General features: G+C 41.0%; 1 long non-coding RNA gene across 1 annotated transcript in view; it reads right to left on the reverse strand.

The window, feature by feature from the left end:
- Window positions 1–5,888: 5,888 nt before the first annotated feature.
- LOC140712068 (uncharacterized) overlaps window positions 5,889–18,219 on the reverse strand; it is a 41,502-nt gene continuing 29,171 nt past the window's right edge. Inside the window, exon 3 of the long non-coding RNA XR_012093529.1 lies at window positions 5,889–7,797. This is a non-coding gene — a long non-coding RNA (uncharacterized lncRNA). The remainder of the gene's footprint in view (window positions 7,798–18,219) is intronic.

An 18,219-nucleotide genomic window follows, 5' to 3' on the forward strand; every position in this document is an offset into this window, starting at 1 on the left:
TAATCCCATACTTCTTGCAGGCTTTGTTCATTTCTTTTTCTTCTTTTTTCTTTTGGTTTCTGTTCTCACTTCATTTCGTTCATTTGATCCTCAATTGCTGATACTCTTTCTTCCAGTTGATCGAGTCGGTTACTGAAGCTTGTGCATTTGTCACGTATTTCTCGTGCCATGGTTTTCATCTCTTTCATTTCATTTATGACCTTCTCCGCATTAATTACTCTAGCCATCAATTCTTCCACTTTTTTTCAAGATTTTTAATTTCTTTGCACTGGGTACGTAATTCCTCCTTTAGCTCTGAGAAGTTTGATGGACTGAAGACTTCTTCTCTCATCTCGTCAAAGTCATTCTCCGTCCAGCTTTGATCCGTTGCTGGCGATGAGCTGCACTCCTTTGCAGGGGGAGATGCGCTCTTATTTTTTGAATTTCCAGCTTTTCTGCCCTGCCTTTTCCCCATCTTTGTGGTTTTATCTGCCTCTGGTCTTTGATGATGATGGTGACGTACTGATGGGGTTTTGGTGTAGGTGTCCTTCGTGTTTGATAGTTTTCCTTCTAACAGTCAGGACCCTCAGCTGTAGGTCTGTTGGAGATTGCTTGAGGTCCACTCCAGACCCTGTTTGCCTGGGTGTCAGCAGCAGAGGCTGCAGAAGATAGAATATTGCTGAACAGCGAGTGTACCTGTCTGATTCTTGCTTTGGAGTCTTCCTCTCAGGGGTGTACTCCACCCTGTGAGGTGTGGGGTGTCAGACTGCCCCTAGTGGGGGATATCTCCCAGTTAGGCTACTCAGGGGTCAGGGACCCACTTGAGCAGACAGTCTGTCCCTTCTCAGATCTCAACCTCCCTGTTGGGAGATCTACTGCTCTCTTCAAAGCTGTCAGACAGAGTCATTTGCATCTGCAGAGGTTTCTGCTGCTTTCGTTGTTGTTTACTGTACCCTGTCCCCAGAGGTGGAGTCTACAGAGACAGGCAGGTTTCCTTGAGCTGCTTTGAGCTCCACCTAGTTCGAGCTTCCCAGGGGCTTTGTTTACCTACTTAAGCCTCAGCAATGGCGGGTGCCCCTCCCCCAGCCTCACTGCTGCCTTGCCGAGAGATCGCAGACTGCTGTGCTAGCAATGATGGAGGCTCCGTCGGACCCTCCCAGCCTGGTGTGGGATATAATCTCCTGGTGTGCCCGTTTGCTTAAAGCGCAGTATTGGGGTGGGAGTTACCTGATTTTCCAGGTGTTGTGTGTCTCAGTTCCCCTGGCTAGGAAAAGGGATTCCCTTCCCTTTGTGCTTCCCAGGTGAGGTGATGCCTTGCCCTGCTTCAGCTCTCGCTGGTCGGGCTGCAGCAGCTGACCAGCACCGATTGTCCGGCACTCCCTAGTGAGATGAACCCAGTACTTCAGTTGAAAATGCAGAAATCACCAGTCTTCTGTGTTGCTCGCGCTGGGAGTTGGAGACTGGAGCTGTTCCTATTCGGCCATCTTGGAAAATAGCCACATAAGCTTTTTAAGAGGACAAAAGAAATAAGAAATTCATTATTATTAAATACAAAGAACTTTTCTGGGAAAGTGCAAGGAACAGAATGTGTGTGTGTCTTCCCCTCATACTCTTATGTTGAAATCTGCACCTCCACAGTGGTAGTATTAGGGGATGGGGCTTTTCTTAGATGAAGGTGGAAAGCCTTCTCCATGAAGGTGGAACCCTGATGAATGGAATTAGTCCCTTATAAAAGAGGTCTTAGAGAGCTAGCCAGCCCCTTCTGCCATGTTAAGGGCACAGCCAGAAGGCGCCATCTATGAACCAGGAAGTCGGTTCTCACCAGACACTGAAATTGATGGTAACCTGATCTTGGACATCCAATCTCCAGAGCCATGAAAAATAAATTTCTATTGTTTAGTAGCCGCCAGTCTATGGTATTTTGTAATAGAAGCTCAAATGGACTAAGATAGAGGGGAGGGATTTTTGTTAGTTTTCTTTACTCTACATCTCCAACATCTAAGAAAAAGCCAGGCACATTCTTGGTGCTCAATAAATATTTGTTGAATTAATAAATAAATAAATTATAGTGGACATTTGTACTTGTTGCCTGTCTGCATTCATTCCTTTCTTTCTGCTAAGAGCACCCTAAGCCTTATTTGGGGAACCTCTCTTTTCCCACCCTTAATGCACATGGCTCAGGTACAACTGATCCATTCCCAGCTGCAAGGGAGAGCGCATGTCCCAGGTCTGAGCCACGGGCCACTGTGATTGGTTAAGAGATGGTACATGATTCAGTGAAAGTCCAATGAGGGCCAATCTCCAGTTCTGATGGGAACTCTGGGGATATGGAGTTATTTCCCACTGGAACTGCTATCTCTAAGGACAGTATAAGCCAGGAGCTTTCAGGGTTCACCTCATAGAGAGATTCTTTCTAGGAGTCAACACAGTACAGAAAAAAGCAAAGCCAGAGATGGAGATAAAGTGAAAGTTCTATGTATGTTGTTTAACCCTTGCATTTAACTGTATCTGGGACCCAAAATCCTTTGGAGTTTTTAAGTTATATGACCCAATAAACCCCCTAAAGCCAAATGAGTTTCTGAAAATCTAATGTTTAAAAATAATAATAAAATTAACAAATGAATTAGGGAAATGTCAATGATTTTACCATACTGGTAACTACCGTTTCTCTTAAAGTGTGTTAGTACTTGACTAATACTAATCAAGAATAAGACTGCTGTTTCAAAGAGACCCCAAAATACCATAACTTAAAGAAGATGGACATCTTTCCCCCATGCAGAAATCTGGGAGGCAATACAGGGTTTTAATTGTGGCTTAACTAGGACTTGATCTTGTTACTTTGTCATCCTCAAAATGCAGCTTCTCTTTCATGACCCAAGAGTTCAGTTCAAGTTTCTGCTATCAGGTGTCTTCCTGCCAGCTGTAAGGGAACGGGGAGGAAGAGGAAGATGTGTACAGATAAAGGCATCATCAACTTGGAGAAAGGTGTGGGTGGGTGGACCAGAAGAGAAATAAAAAATAATCCTTCTTTCCTCTCTCTCTTTTTCTTTCTCCAAGCATTTATTGAGCACTCACTATATACCAGGTACTATGATGAGTGCTGGGAATATAACATAAAATAAGGCTGACTCAGTCCATACCTTACTGGAGCTTATACTTCTGAGTAAGTGTATTAGTCTGTTTTCACACTGCTGGTAAAGACATACCTAAGACTGGGTAATTTATAAAGAAAAAGAGGTTTAATGGACTCAAAGTTCCACCTGATGGGGGAGGCCTCACAATCATCGTGGAAGATGATAGGCACAACTTACATCACAGTAGGCAAGAGAAAGAATGAGAACCAAGCGAAAGGGATTTCCCCTTATAAAACCATCAGATCTTGTGAGACTTATTGATGACCATGAGAACAGTATGAGGAAAACCGCCCTCATGATTCAATTATCTCCCACTGGGTCCCTCCCACAACACATGGGAATTATGGGAACTACAATTCAAGATGAGATTTGGATGAGGACACAGCCAAACCATATCAGTAAGTTATTTTAAAATGTCAGAGGTCCGATTTTAGATGGTGGCAGCTTCTAGGGAAAGATATGGGCTTTTCTCTTTTATAAGATTTAGAAAACTCAGTCACCCCCAACTACCAAGACCTAGTGGCTTTCAATCTTCTGTCCCAGTGGCTACCAAAACAGCAAAAGATCTGCTACCTCCATTTCCATTTTGTGTCGTACAGTCCCACGCATACACAGTTATGCACCATATAACAACATTCCAGTCAACACTCAACCACATACATAACAATGGCCCCATAAGATTATAATACTGTATTTTTACTGTACTTGTTTCATGTTTATATACACAAACACCATTGTGTTACAATGATCACAATATTCAGTACAGTTACACGCTGTACAGATTTGTAACCTAAGAGAATTAGGTTAGGATGAGAATTACAACCAGCTAGGATGTGTGGGTTCACTCTGTGATGTTTACACAGCAACAAAATCATATAACAACACATTTCTCAGAACATATTCCCATCACCAAGTAATGCATGACCATATTAATTTTCTCTGTCATGTGTATGTGATAAATCTTTTATATTTAACTATGCTATTAAAAACTGTCTCTTTTCAAAGGAATTTCAGAAAATTGCAGGATGCAAGAGATTTTTTTTTGTCTACAAAATGGAGCTAATGAAGCTTCCTACTGCATAATATGTTGTGAAAATTAAATGAGATTATATATATAAACTTCTAAGCATAGTAAATATGTTGACTCTTTCTAAAATCATTTTTATTATATTTTCTGATCAGAGATCATTATTTCTCTCTCCCTAATTCTATTTAGGGCACCTGGAAGAGAAGGTGTCTGGATTTTTTTCCAATGAGTACATATTACTTTTATGTTTAACAATTTAATATGCAAGAATAATAACTTTTTGTGTTTTAAAAAAGGAAACAGCTCATTATAAAGTAAGCAATGAAGAAAAGTAAAAAGAATTTTTAGTAATAACCCCAAATGATTAGTATAATGAATATTTGACATCTTTCTAAGTAGATATATAGATTACAATGTTTTCAGTTTCAAAAATATATGTAAAATCCAAATAGAATTGCTTTAGCACATAGAAATGTGTTGATTTTTGTAATTGACATCCAGAGACAGAGTGATCTTCAGGGTTGGCCTCATCCAGCTTCTAGTCATTGTGTATGGGGCAAAAGTCTTCACTTGCAAAATGTCTGTAGCAGCTCCATGTTTGGCACCTTTAAACAGACAAGTCCAGAGGGAGAGACGGAGTTTCCCATGGTGAGCTTCTCTTAAAAGCTTGGAAGCTCCTTCTTCAGAAGTCTCCACCAATCCTTCCTTCATGTTTCACTAACCTGAGCTGGGTCACAAGCCCGTTCCAGATTTTACTGCAGGAATATGCCACACCCTGGTTGGTTTCGACCTGAGTTCCCTGGGATAAGGGATTATCTTCAGCCCAATCATTCCACCCTGGCCCTGGAGCTGGGTTCACAGTCCCCTGAAGTACTTAGGTTGCCTCTCAGAGAGATGGAAATCTGTATGAAAATCCAGTCACTATTTATAAAGGTGAGGAGAGGACAGGGAAATGTATACTGCATTAGTCCATTCTCACCCTGCTGTGAAGAAATACCCAAGACTGGGTAATTTATAAAGAAAAGAAGTTTAATTAACTCACAGTTCTGCATGACTGGGGAGGCCTCAGAAAACTTACAATCATAGCGGAAGGCACCTCTTCACAGGGCAACAGGAAAGAGAATGAGTGTCAAGTGAAGGGTGAAGCCCCTTATAAAACCATCAGATATGTTGAGAACTCACTCACTATCATGAGACTAGCACGGGGGAAATCACCCCCGTGATTCAAGTATCTCCACCTGATCCCTCCCGTGACATATGGAGATTTTAAAATTCAAGGTGAGATTTGGCTGGGGACACAGAACCAAGCCACGTCATATGCTAAAGAGAGATTGAAAGAGAAACAGACATAGATAGGCAAAAATATTTTTACACAAATATGAGCATATTATGCACACTGTTCAAAAAACTAATGGATTTAATGTTACTTGAATTGAACATTAGAAAAGTAAAACTAACATAAAACAGAAAAATTGCTGCCCTTTCGTTAAATATCCTTTACCACAGGAGATACTATTTGCTCAAAATTCCTTCTTGGGGAAATAAGGTTAAGAAAAGATACTAGGAAAAATGTTAAAAGGTTGGAGTCTTTTTTTTAAGCAACATGTTTCAGTTTTAGACAATATCGAATGACTCACACATCGGAAAGATGAGTAAATCTTTAGACTTGTACTTCCTCCCATCTCCCCACCCCTCACTTCCCAATTTTGGCTCTAATATTATTTTGACGTTATCATTGTTTATAATATTCACATTCTGTTGTGGAAACATTAATCTCATAATTGTTGAATACCATCAGTTCCATGTTCAAATGAATTATGTGTTCCTAATAAGTCTTTTTTATCCCGGACTATATATTTCCAAATATTTTATTTCTATTTATCTCTAAATTGACTGTTTCATCACTGAACAATTCCTCTCAAGCAGGACTCATGAGTGTGTGTTCCCTGAGTGCTGCTGTGGGCCAGAATATTTATCTGTGACTTTTCTACTTAAACTCATTCTGGATGGGTGAAATATTTTTGAGTCGCACTTTCCCTTGGAAATCCTAGGTGGTGCTTTATTATATCTTGGCACGCAATATTCATTATTAGTGTCAAAGGCAACCCTAACTGGCTTCCTTTACTTTTTATGTCCTATGCCAAAATACTTTTTTAAAAAAAAAATCCTTGAAGTTTGATAAGTTAATGGGGATATGTCTCAGTGCTGATCATTTAGTATTTGTTTTTCTTGGGTCATGGTGTGCTCTTTCAATCTGCAGATTCGTTTCTGCATTTGTCAGAGCAAATTTTTTTGTTTTATAGCTTTGAATATTTTATCTGTCCTATTTGGAGATTCTTTACAACTAGGCTTAACAACTAGGCTCAAATTGCTATGTGCTTTTCACTTGCAATCACTACCTTTATCTTAAGCATTTTTTCTGTCTGTAAGCTTATTTTGAGCTGTGTCTATTTAGTTTTTTTTTTTTTTTTTTTTGACGATTTTTAATCTATTTATCCGTTCTATAATAATGTCATTTTGAATGAAAGCACTTGGACACAGAGGGGAACATCACACACCCGGGCCTGTCAGGGGGTCGGGGGCTGGGGGAGGGATAGCATTAGGAGAAATACCTAATGTAAATGATGAGTTGATGGGTGCAGCAAACCAACATGGCACATGTATACCTATGTATCAAACCTGCACATTGTGCACATGTACCCTAGAATTAAAGTATAATTTTTAAAAAATAAAAATAATGTTGTTTTGGTCTTTAATTTGTTTCTATAGGACAGCAGAAAATCACTTTTCCAGGTCATTCTCTTATTTCATTTCCTCTTTGGGACCCACCATGTTGAATTCATATTCTTATTAACCTGTTCTATAACCTAAAGCATTTAGGGAAAACAATATGCTCTGCTAATTGGTTTTCTTCTGATTTATAGCTTTTGATTTGATTTTTCAATATTTTGATAATTCAAAGCTTCCAAAGTGAGCACAGAGTTAGAAACTACTTTTCTAAAATCTCTTTCCTTTCTTTGTCTTCCCCTTTTTGAAGTCTATGACATTAGGTTGCTTCCATTTCCTTGTGTTCTTGCTGTTGCTGTTTTTTTCTGTCCTTTTTGTTGTTGTTGTTGTTGTTGATTTTTATTATTTTTATTCATATTTTAGTTGTTGGAGGAGGAGAGTCTCTATTTTGCCTCTATTCTGCCATCCTTCTTCAGAAGTCTATATTGTTTATATTTATTTTCATTTGTTTAAGCCAGGAAAAAGTGACCTCCATTTTCTAAAAATAGAATCAATGAGATCATGTATGTAAAGTTCATTAAAAACTTTAAAATACTATGCAAACATTATTTTTAAAAGATAAAATCATAGAATTTTTAAGATTGGACTAAACCTAGGGACTTGTGTTTTAACCCCATACTCAACTCAGAAATCCACTGCAGCATTCCTGATGGTGGCTTCTGCTGCTCTGTGTGATGGGGAACTTGCTCCTTGGCAGAGCATATCATTTAGTAAATGTGCAGCTCTTGCAGTTCATAATTATCTATTGTAAGGCCAAATGTGCTTTCTGGAACTTTCTGGAACTTTAGCCATAATTTCTAGCTCAGCCCTACTTAGTAGGTGATACAATGGTCACATTCAAAGTTGTCATGATGTAGAGACACTGGCATCCTGAAGAGAAAAAAGAAAAACTAAAATATTCAGTGTGTTTGTATAGGAACCATACAGATCACAATAATTTGTGTGAACTGTTTTCTATTTGTACCCAAAGACATGCGCAGAAAAAAAAAATGTTTTTAACAGTGAAAACGTCTGATTAACTTTGTAGCAAGTTTTTCTCTGATTTTAACTGTCACAAAATCCTTACTCAAAGCTCATAGATAGCTGCTCCTAGAAATGTTGGCAACCGTTCAAAAAATTAAATGGAGTGGTCCTGATATCTGGTCATGATCACCTTTCTCTGCCACTCAAGCTGCTAAATGAGCACTTGTTGAGGGAGAAACACATTTCCCAGTGTTCAAACCACTTCTCAGGAGGAAGCAGCCCAAGGACCACTTCCTAGTCTGCATACTCCGGCTTGGGGGACCACACAATCCAGTTAGAAATAGTGTTTGCACAAATAACTGTTCCTGTAGCCAAACGTTTTAAAAATACTTTAAACAAATCTTTTCAAGATTTCTAATTCTAGCCTGTATCAGAAATGTATTAAAATTCTGCAGACCTTTTTGCATTTTGTATCAACTCAAGTTTCCCTTGAAAATGTTTAGGAATTTCTGATAATCTTTTGCTCTCCTTTTGAGAGTGAATTTTCTGGCATCAGAAGTTTCTAAGGCAATTGCATGGCACTTCAATACTGACCACTTAGGAATTAGGTAAGAGGCAGTTAATGGAAGCATAAGGAGAGCATGGAGATCCAAGGACCGCTGACTCTCCTAGTCTCACCTTCACCTCCATTGAAGGCCAAGTGCTTTGCACATTCTTCTCACAGCCTCCATAATAAACAGTGACATTTCTGTGCTTATGGAAGCCCGTAATACCCTTCGGTGGGGTTTCATTTTTAGATCAACACACACAAACTTTAAGTCATCCTCATCGAATTCTATAATTCAAAAAGCCTTTCCTTTCTCCCTTCCTTCCTTCCTTCCTTCCTTCCTTCCTTCCTTCCTTCCTTCCTTCCTTCCTTCTTTCCTTCCTTCCTTCCTTCTTTCCTTCCTCCCTTCCTTTTTTTTTTTTTTTTTTTTTTGACAGGGACTGGCTCTGTCATCAAGGCTGGAGAGCAGTGTCGCAATCACAGCTCACTGAAGCCTCAGCCTACCAGGCTCAGGTGATCCTACCACCTCAGCCTCTCAAGTAGCTGGGATTACAGATACACGCCACAACATCAGGCTCTTTTGTTAATTTTGTAGAGACAGAGTCTCTCTATGTTGCCGGGGCTGATCTTGAACTCCTGGGCTTAAGCGATTCTCCCTCCTTGGCCTCCCAAAGTGCTGGGATTACAGGTGTGAGTGACTGCGCCCAGCCCAAAGAGTCTTTGTTAGAATCTTAATTTTTATTTTTCCTCCTGAGGATTGGGTCAGTATTCTCTTTAGTTACCTCAGCCTTTTCCTCATCCTCCTTCCCTTTTTCACTTCTGGGAAGGGGTGAGTTTATCCTGATGGGCTTTTGTGCCCCCACCCCGACCTTGTGTATGCATCTATTCTCTAGCCCAGTTCCTTTCCCTGAAACAAACGAAGGTGAAGATTTATCAGAGCACAACGCAGGCCTGGCCCTTTGCAGACATTACCTCGTCTACTCTTTTCCATGACTCCCTGAGATAGGTTACATCATCACCCTGATTTCACATACTGGGAAAAGAAGAGCTAAGTGGCTAGCCCAAGGATACCCAACTAGGAAGCAGAAGAAACCATTTATTTGTTGTTAAATCTAGATAGTCTGATTTTAGAGCATTTATTTATTGTTAAATCTAGATAGTCTGATTTTAGAGCCTGTACTCTTAAGTCCCACACAATGCTGCAGGAGCCATTACACCGTGTGCATATGATTGTACTGGGTACCTTCACACAAACCACATTATCAACAGGCTTCGCTGTGCTTTCCTGGAAACTCACCCAAATGGTCATCTCCAACACACATCCTGTGAGCACCTCTCAAGGTGCTACTCTAGGTGATAAAAGTGGCAGAGGAAGCTCTCTGTGGGTGGCACATGGTGCTGGCATAGTCTTACATGGGGTCTCACAGGCCTAATGGAATTTCCATTTGGGGCAATGTGGTGGATTGCATTACATGAAACCCTCCTGCTATGAAACACCTGGAAAAGCAGTATAAACTAGAACTGGCGTCCTTTTAAATGTCCCAACTGAGCTCAAAAGAAAGAAAAGAAAATCCCAAGGGCCAAAAATGAAATGGAAACTAAAACCAGAGAATAACCTGCACACTGAAGCTGGGGCCACCTGGGGGTATTTGATGATCTCACAAACCAAGGAGTTTGGGATTTGATGGTTAGTCTGGGACAGAAGGAAAAATTGATATCCCATGTAAAGTTGCTACCCTTAGTGAAAGAGGAAAAGCGAGGAAAGGCCTCCTTCCCCTAAAAGACCAAAGGAAATGACAGAGAAGCTTGCATTCCTTGGAGTGAGCTCTGAGTGGGGAAAATTTTTGAAACTCCAGCCTGCCTTCACAAGCTTTGGGGTTCAAAGTTGTACTCCCTCTGTGGTACAGGAGACCTCTGGGTGTTAAATTAGTGTAGAAACAGTTTTTAGACGTTCCTAAAATTCCTGTCAAAAGCAGCACCAGAGAGATGCCCTCAAACTTGGAGACCCGGGATTCCCATGGTTTAAATGCCATGTAAGATGAATTCACAATCCAAGACTTTTTAAAACCCCAAACACATGAGCCAATGCCAGCAGACCTATCAATAGAAGATATAAACCCTCCCCAAACTCAGCTTTGGCTAGGGACTATAAAATAAGAACGTTTAAGGTGATTAAGGTAAGAAAGAACTAATGAGAGACAAAGAAGCCATAGAAAAGACTAAGCATATTGTACTAAATAGAACTTTGAGAATAAACAATATAGTAATTAAGATTAAAAATCCAAGGGCAGCTGGAGAGAGAATCAGTAAAGCCATTAATCCAGTTCTGTCTGGTGCCTGAGACATATAGAAATGAGGAAAATTCCGGAAGGCAGCACGGAGAAACAATAAGAAGCTCCCAGGAAAGCAATCTTGGGTCTTCTACCAGAAAAAAAAATGGACAAGAAGAGTTCTTTGTGCGCTGGAGCTGCGATGTCAGTAAACATTTTCTAGAAAGGGCCAGATAATAATAATTTTCAGCTTGGTATCCATACATCTCTGTCTCTGCCACATAGTCTTCTTCGCATTTTTTATAACCCTTTAAAAATGTAAATATTTTCCTTAGCTCACAGGCTGTACGCAAACAGGCTTTGGGTGTAATTTGGCCTGAGGGCATGGGCATTTTCTACTGCATGAGGATAATCTGTCTGAGAAGGAAACCATTCAAAGGAGGTCCTGCCAGGAGGAGGAAGAAGAGAACACAGATTCCCAATGACGTGGTTTGAGTGCCTGGACCCACTAAATACAAAAACCTAACCCAGGAATTTTTAAGTTTGTGAACCAATAAATGTTCTTTTTTCAAAAGTCAGTGTGCCCTAGTTTTATGTTACATATAAACAAAAGAACAACTGGCAAATGTAGCAATGTGCTTGAATCTCTAAATCCTTTCTGTGTGATAGTCTGCCTGCTTTAATATCATCTAAATTGCAATTGCTATTGTTCAGGAATTACTAAAACAGTTAAACCCAGATTAATGCAATATTTTTTACAATCAGTTGTTCTCTGAAGTGGAAAAATAGAAGAAAGAAAAACAATATTTTTGTGTGTGTCAGGCATTGCACTGACTGTCTTAGATGTTGTCTCACTGAACAGACACAACTCCTTTGTGAAATATGCATTAACTCCCTTTTATAGGTAAGAAAACTTGATTGTGAGAAGTAAAGTAACTGGTCTAAGGCCACACTTAGAGTTGAGTCATTGTGGCAGAGATCTTACGGCTTAGAAAGCCAATTATCTGCTATCTCACCCTTTACAGAAAACGTTTGCTGCCCCTGCTCTGGACAGAAGGAGATATTACGGTTATCTTAGCTGCTGGCTGAGATCATTCTCAAGAGGGAAACTGTGCTTGGGAAAATACTTTGCTAAGTGTTTGGGTTGGAGATCCGTGAAAATTCCAGTATCTGGAGCAGCTCTAGTAGGAAGGAAAAGATGTACCATTTTACATGAGAAAATAAGAGGAATATTGGGTACTGGCTCCTCTCAAAAAAAAAAAAAAGGGAGGGTGCGAGGAGGAGGAAGGAGGGAGGGGGCAAGCAAGGAGGCTGGCAGAAAAAGAATTGGAGAGAAAGAGGCTGGGAAGTTTTCAGGAAGTAGGAATGTAATATTAGGGCAACAGGATTGCAGAAAAATCTAGTACCAGGTTTTAAGCTATTTGATTTGTGGTATATCATACTTCCTGGGATCCCCTGGTCTTTGGTAAAATGGCTTGTTTGTATAATTGGTTTTGGGATGAAGGGAGAGTCAAAGAGAAGTTATGTCGGGGCCCAATGTCAGAGCTGAATGGAAAGAAGTAGCTCTAAGACACAGAGAACAGATTTTGACAAAGTTAGGACATGAGAATAGAATTAACCATAAGACCATAAACCATAAGAACTTCCCCCAGAATTTGGAGACCCCTTGTAAAGTGCTTTAGGTTTCCCTAATCAATGTAATTTCAATCCAAATCAATCTTCCGTAGGGTTTAAGGACCAGGAGACCTTAGGTAATAGCAGAGTCAGCCACTTACTCGACAGGGATTGAATAAGGCGTTCTCCCTGTGTCTGGGAGCTCATATCCTGTGGGAAAACAGACCTCAGAACAAATGTGTAATAATTGCTCTGACAGAAAGATGAACAATTAAAGCACAAAGGACAAAATGGTCGACTCTGCCTAGGGTGTCAGGGAGGACTTCTCGTAGGAAGTGATGTTTGAGCCAGGCTTTGAAGGATGAGAAGGAGGTAATCACTCAGACAGGAGAAGGGAGAATCTTCCCGCCAGAGGGAAGAGGAGGTGCACAAAGGTGAAGCCAGAAAGAGGGTGTCAGGAAACAGAAGGCTCCCTGCAAGACGAGAATGAGAAAGGCAGAGGAGGGAGCGTCGAGAAGTGGGTCAGGCTCCTAAGGTTGCACACTTTCTTTTTTCTTCCATAAAGCGTATTTACACGAGGAAGGCAATCAGTGAAATTTGCTTTCAGATTGGTTATCACATCTATTATTTAATAAGAATTGGGGTTTGATGGGATGGCTCTTTTTCTTCCTTTTTGCTCTTTGGAGCATTTACTCTTTGGTGGTCTTACAACCGCTCTTCTTACTGTGAACACTTCTTGACTGAACATCATGATATGCACTAAGGAGTCAGGGAGGTTTAACTGATTGTACTGCCAAGGGAAGCAATCCTGCCAAGGGAAGCAACAGCATGTGTTAAGAAAAGCACAGCCTTGGGTTTAAATGCTGTTTCTGCCACTTCTTAGTGAAGCACAATTTATTTAAACATTCTGAGCCTCAGTTTCCTTCTCAATAAGAAAGATAGAGACCAGGTGCAGTGGTTCACATGTTTAATCCCAGCACTTTGGGAGGCCGAGATGGAAGGATCACTTCAGCCCAGGAGTTCAAGACCAGCCTGAGCAACATAAGGAAGCCCCAGCGCTACAAAAAAATTAAAAATTAGCCAGGAGTGGTCGTGCATGCCTGTGGTCCCAGCTACTTGGGAGGCTGAGGTGGGAGGATCACTTAAGCCTCAGAGGTTGAGGCTGCAGTGAGCTGTGATCATGCCACTGCACTCCATCCTGGGTGACAGACAGAGTGAGACCCTGTCTCAGAAAGAAAAAGGAAATAAAAAAGGTAGATAATAGTATCTATGTGGCAGAATTGTGGTGAGGAGTAAATGACATGAGAGCCCAGTGGCTGTTACCTAATATGTGTTCAGTAAATATGAGTTCCCTATTTTCCAGTTAGATGAGATTCTTTTTGTACCGGACTTTTTTATGATTGTTTCGAGTTGTGATGTTCAATATGATTGATAGCCACTAGCCATGTGCTACTATTGAGCACTTGAAATGTGCTTCATCTGAATTAGGATGTGCCATATGTGTAAAATATATACTAGGTTTCAAAGACGCAGGATGAACTGAAGAATGTTAAGTATCCCATTAATAAACTTTTATATTAATTGCCCATTGACATGGGTAATACTTTGGATATATTGGGTTAAATAAAATATGTTCTTAAAATAATCTTACTTGTTTCTTTTTCATTTTTTAATATGGCTACTAGAAAATTTAAAGTTAATTTGTGGGTTGCATTATATTGCTATTGGACAATTGCTGGTTATAGAGGAAAGATGGAATGAAATTCCAAGGCCTCTCTGAAGCCCAGGTGACCAATAAAATATTTCAATTTTTTCAACTTTGTTATAAGATCTAGTTGCCTAAAATTCAATGGAATTTTGAAAATAGGATGAGACACTTAGTCACTGGAAATTAGGTAAAATTGACTTTGATGGGAAAAAAATGCAGTTGTCAAAATTTACTTTCATTGCATTTTCACCACCAACTGAATACCTTGTCCTCTAATGTTACACGTAAGTGTGAAGGTTAAGAGCTGTCTTTCTAACTCACCTCTGCTGGCCAGAATCCTGAAGCCACATGCTACACTGCTTTGTCTCTCCTGGATTGCACAGTGAAATTGTTTTCTCTTTATGTATGACAGAGTCTTCACTTCTTGAACTCCTCATCCTTCTCAGAAACCACACAGAGATGTCCCTGGACTGCAAAGAAGTTTCTTTCAAATACCTTAAACCAGTAGGAGACCTCAAATTTGACATTAAATACACATATGTGCATGTGAACGTGCACACACACACGCACATGCACACACGCAGAAACCCAGCACAGGGTGAGGCAGTGCAGGGGGCAGTGGCAGGGTATGGTCTCCCTTAAAAAATTCCAGTGAACTCCCTAGCTTTGAGATACAGAAAAAAGCTGAAGCATTTCTTCACACACCATGGTTTCTTTTCCTTGACATCACCTGTAAGCCAGTTTGCTGGGGAAGGAGGTGGGTGACTGGGGCTCCCAGTAAGCACTTGTGTAAATGGAGGCAGAGAGGCAAAAGAGAGTGCAGCCAATGTTCATTACAACACCACACCATTGGCACAGTTTCTGCTTCCTTCTCTTCCAATCCCCCACTCTCTCACCTGGGTTCCAACCCTAGCACTCCTCGCAAATGGATGCCTCTCCCTAAGTACACGATGAGCTCCAGGCTGCTAAATCCAATAAATATTTTTTAGCCACATCACAGGAATGACCCTTAACATCTGCCTCCCCTGATCCAGCACGGACCACAGCTATGGTGTACTATAGCCATGGGCACTGCCCCCTTTCCTCTCCTCCTTACCCACACCCTGCAGCAGGCTTCCTCCCGCCTGGCCTAGCAGCCTTTGGAAATGGCTCATTCAGAGGCTCTCAAGGCATACATAATGCCACATCATAGATATTGTTCAGTTCTCATCTTTACTAACCTCTCAGCAATACACCACTCCTCCCATCTTGAAACACTCTATTCTTTGACTGTCCAATGCCATTTGATATGGTCTGGCTGTGTCCCCACTCAAATCTCATCTTAAATTGTAGCTCCCACAATTCCAACATGTCACGGGAGAAACTTGGTGGGAGGTGATTGAATCATGTGGGCGGGTTTTTCCTGAGCTGTTCTCATGATAGTGAATGAGTCTCACAAGAGCGGATGGTTTTTAAAACAGGAGTTTTTCTGCACAAACTCTCCTCTCTTCTCTGCTGCTGTGTGAGACACCTTCTGCCATGATAGTGAGGTCTCCCTAGCCACGTGGAACTGTAAGTCCAATAAACCTCTTTCTTTTGTAAATTGCCCAGTCTCGGGGTATGTCTTTATCAGCAGCGTGAGAATGGGCTAAGACACCGTCCTTATGTGGTTTCTCCTAGGGCTTTGCACCTTCCCTTTCTATCTCCTTTGCAGGCTCAATTTCTACCTCCTGACTATGAAATGTTAGATTTCCAAGACTTGGTCACAAGCTCCTTCTCTTCATCTGTTCTAATACTTTCTCCCTTGACACTCAGGAATTATTATTACCAGGGTTATCAATAAATATCCAGGGCTTCGACATCTGATAATGCTGGTAGCTTTCAGATTTATGTCCTCAGCGCAGAATGTTATTCTGAGTTCTAAACCTACACATCTAATCTTTTACTTGATATCTCAACTTGCATTTCTCAAAGACCTTCAAAGTAAACTCGAACAAACCTAAACTCTGAAGCCTGGTTCTCCTTAAGTGTTTTATCATTCAGGGGATGATAGTTCATCTCCTGCATAAAACAGCAATCAAAGAGTTCCTTTGAAATCTCCTTTTCCTCCACCTTTACCACCTCATCCATTATATCATCAAGTCCCAATGACCTCATGTGCCAATAATCTCTCAGATCCAGGGAGTTCTTTTCATCCTCCCTGCCAACCCCCAGGCCAAAAGTACCATCATTTCTTGCTTGGACTGCCTCAGTAGCCCCCTGTCTTCTTTTTCTCTCACTTCCCTCCAAACATAGCCACTAGAGTAAGGTTGGATTTTACTTCCCAGACCTGTCGAGTCTTCCCTAACCTAGTTCTCTTCTAAAATGTGAAAGACGTAGGCCATCAGGGATGTGGCTTGGAACGTCCATGATTGCTAAAAGCACTAAGACTTTGTAAGAGTTCATAGAAGGAGAAAGTTACTTCCAGCAAGTAGGTCAGGGCAGACTTCACTGACGAGGGTTGTTGAACTCTGGGAGGTTTGTACCTGCCATGTGAATGTTAAGAGGGTCATTTTAGGCCAGGTGTGGTCCTCATGCCTATAATTCCAGTGCTGTGGGAAGACAAGGTGGGAGGATTGGTTGAGGCCAGGAGCCTGAGACCAGACTGGGCAACAAAGCAAGACCCCTGTCTCTACAAAAAAAATTTAAAAATAGCAGGTATGGTGGCACATGCCTGTAGTCCCAGCAACTTGGGAGGGTTAGTGTGGAGAGCCACTGCACTCCAGCCTGGGGTGATAGAGCAAAACCCTGTATCTTAAAAACAAAACAAAACAAAACAAAACACCCCATCATTTTAGGGAGTGAGAACAACAGGAACAAAGGCAGGGAGGTAACAAAAGAGAGGTATTGGTTTATGGATTCATTTAACAATTAATTATGGAGCATTTGTTATGAGTGAGACACTGTCACAGGTGCTGGGAATATATTGATTAAAAAAACAGACATGGGCCTCATAGAACTTACAGCTGAGAAGTGCTGTGTGGGGAGTGTGTTGGATCCCAGAGAACATGAAGGGAATCGTGGGACGTTTTGCTGGAGAAGTAAGTGAAGACCAGATCAAGGAAGGGACTTAAACAGATAATAGGAGTTTTCGATTTTATAAAGTCGAGACTTATAAAGTCAATGCCTTGAGGGGACAGGTGTAAAATGTAAATTAGGGGAGTGGCCTGGGTGTGAGGTAAGAGGAAGAGTGGGGATTTGGGCAAACTAGAAATCTCAAGCCCTATCCAAGGAGTGAGTGATTATTCAGCTGCAGCTAATTATCGCCATTCTGAAATGTGGATCCAGAACTTCTGCTATTGAAAGAAAGAAATGCAAGCATGCAAGCTTTTAGAGCGACTTTTGGTTTGTTAAATTTCGATAATTAGTTTGATTCTTTTTTTTTTTTCCCAAAATGCCGTGAAAATATCAAACTATGAATTTGGGTTGGATTCAGCTTGCAGGACAGCAGTTTATGAGCTCTGCTTGATACTAATGGGAGCCGTTGAAGGCTCCTTGTCTTAGTCCATCTGGCTGCTATAACAAAATACCTTATACTGAGTGGCTTATAAATAACATAAACTTATTGCTCAAAGTTCTGGAGGCTGAGGAATCCAAGATTAAGGTGCTAGCAGATTTAGTGTCTGGTCAGGGCCTGTTCCTTATAGAGAGTGCCTTCTATGTGTCCTCATGTGGCAGAAGGGGCAAACAAGCTCCCTCAGTCTTATATCATAAGGCAATAATCCCATTCATGAGGGCTCTAACTACATGACTTAATGATTTCCCCAAAAGCCCCACCTCATAATACTATCTCATTGGGGATTAGGTGTCAAAGTATAAATTTTTCAGGGACACACATATTCAAACCACAGCACATTATGTGGAAAATGTGTTGAAGATGAAAACTCTTTAGGCAGAAAGCCCATTGGAAGTGGCCTAGGAGACAAAGAATGAGAGTCTGGTTTAGATATTAGGCAAGAAGAAAGGAGATGGGCCTCTTCCAACAAACATTTTCCTTTTCTTTTTTCTTTCTTTCCTTTCTTTCTGTTTTTTTTTTTTTTTTGAGACAAAATCTCGCTCTGTCATCCAGGCTGGAGTGCAGTGGCAGCATCTCAACTCACTGCAACTTCTGCCTTCTAGGTTCAAGCCATTCTCCTGCCTCAGCCTCTCAAGTAGCTGAGATTACAGGCACG

Source organism: Chlorocebus sabaeus, chromosome 7, assembly GCF_047675955.1.
Source record: "Chlorocebus sabaeus isolate Y175 chromosome 7, mChlSab1.0.hap1, whole genome shotgun sequence".
NCBI classification, from domain to species: domain Eukaryota; kingdom Metazoa; phylum Chordata; class Mammalia; order Primates; family Cercopithecidae; genus Chlorocebus; species Chlorocebus sabaeus.